Source organism: Corvus brachyrhynchos, unplaced genomic scaffold (assembly GCF_000691975.1).
Source record: "Corvus brachyrhynchos isolate BGI_N302 unplaced genomic scaffold, ASM69197v1 scaffold370, whole genome shotgun sequence".
NCBI lineage: Eukaryota > Metazoa > Chordata > Aves > Passeriformes > Corvidae > Corvus > Corvus brachyrhynchos.
This window is the reverse complement of record NW_008235977.1, coordinates 3,598,875-3,600,897: the sequence shown is the minus strand read 5'-3', so window position 1 is coordinate 3,600,897 and position 2,023 is coordinate 3,598,875. Positions and strand designations below refer to the sequence as shown.

Below are 2,023 nucleotides of genomic sequence, written 5' to 3'. Positions count from 1 at the left end.
AGCCGCCCCGGGGCGGCGCGCCCTCCCCCCCCCCCGTCTGGAGCAGCCGGCGGGGAATTCTCGCCCCGCGCTCGGCCAAACGCGCTCGTTGCCTCCTCGCAAGCATCAGTAGATGGCAGGAGATACCGCGGAATGCAGCCCCTCAGAAGGGGCTGGGGAAAGAAAGAGAAGGAAAATGTGTTGGTGATGGTCCGGGAGAGAGATTGTGGGTGTAGACTGGAGTTCAAGCCTGTCGTATAATCTGGAGGCCTTAAATTAATAAGAATAATTAAAAGTGTTTAAATTATTGCTATAAGTAATATCACAATTATAACAATTGTATATTGATATGCTTTTAAAAAGTAAATTACTGCTGTAATAAATACATCAATTATTACATTAATGACGTATTGATGTGCTCTGACAACATACAATGATATAGTATCAGTAAATTTATTATTATATTAGTATCCTGATGATGATTTATAATTGTCATAATAATTAACACACTTATAAAACATTCACACGTAATACATCAAATCTCCCATAACTCCTTCCACCAAGTGAACACCCCATGCAACACTAGACTGGGGTTTGGGGTTTTTTTTTACTAATAATGTTCATGTTTTTCCTCCTCATTGTTATTATTGTTATTATTACAGGGCTTCTAAAAGTATTTCAGGTGATGATTATTCTATTCTATTCTATTCTATTCTATTCTATTCTATTCTATTCTATTCTATTCTATTCTATTCTATTCTATTCTATTCTATTCTTCTTGGTTTTGTTAGTAAAAAATTCCAAATAAAGAACAGTGTGGTGTTGCATGGGGTGCTTACTTGGTGGAAGGAGTGCCAGGAGCTTGGATTCACTGCTTGGGATGTGGAGGTTAGCTGGGCACTCTAGTTGTCCTGCCTGGATTCTCCTGTGTTTCTTCAGTAAGAAAGAATGATAAGGTTTAGCATAGCTGTTTTGGGGGAATAGTGATAAACTGGGTGTGGTGGCAAAGGCACTCTGTTCCCAAGCACCAAAAGGAGCTATGTGGCAGGAAGAAGTACCAAGCTGTTTATTTAGAATTAGTGCATAACTGTTCCCAGGACGGACCCAAAGCTGTTATCACCACAGAAAATGTTGCAAAGTTCCATGGACTTGGGTGGCTCATCCTGTACTGATGTTCTCAAGCAGTCAATGTCTGTCTTCTGTCCTTTACATTTGCTTGGAAACAGGACTTCTTGCTGCAACACAGATGTTTCTAATGCTTTGGTTTATAAAATTCTAATATTTGGGTAGCTGAAATATAACATTTTATAATATTTGGCCAAGTATACTTCATTATTTCCCTGCATCCTGCAGATTAAAAACAACTATTTGGAGTCCAAGTGACCATGATCCCTACCCTTTCCTTTGTACACAGAAAGAAAACAAAGCATTTTACCATGAAAAGGAATAAAAATTAATAACTGAAGAACCATGCAAATGAGTTACATGTTTCAAACACTGTGTGCTTGAGCCCCTGAATGTTCTGCAATGTTACCTTTTTTAGATCCTTGCTTTTTTTTTTCCTCAGGCTGCAACTTCTATTCTTCAAGTTGTGGGAGCTTGAAAAATGCATTTGTGAGTGAGTTCACTTCAGAAAAAAAAATCACCGAGTCTGCCAGAGCTATCCACAGGGGAAACTATGCTGAGACTGTAAAATATGCAGGCTGAGAGGGGAGTGGACATATTTTAAATGCACAACCTAAACAAAACTGTTCTGTTTCCATGAGCTCTCCCTGGCAGCACTACCTGATACGCCCTTCCCTAGGAAGGACGTGTTTGTGTTTCCAGAGGGCTGCCAGTGTCTGCCCCTCTCAGCACAGGATCCTGCCCACCTTGCTTCCTCTCTCCCTCACTTCATTTTGGCTGGGGCCATGGAGCTGAGGCAAGGAGGAGGAATTTTTGCAGAGAGCAGTAGCTCACCTTGCCCTGGCAGGGAGCAACTAGTGTCCGTGCCCAGCTACATATCTTTCCTGTGGCAAAACATCTTTTTAATTTTGTAAATTAA

General features: G+C 41.0%; 1 protein-coding gene across 1 annotated transcript in view; it reads right to left on the bottom strand.

Annotated features, from left to right (window-relative positions):
* The window catches only part of SDPR (serum deprivation response), a 37,464-nt gene that overhangs the window by 10,643 nt on the left and 24,798 nt on the right, over positions 1 to 2,023 (bottom strand). The gene's annotated exons all lie outside the window — the stretch shown is intronic.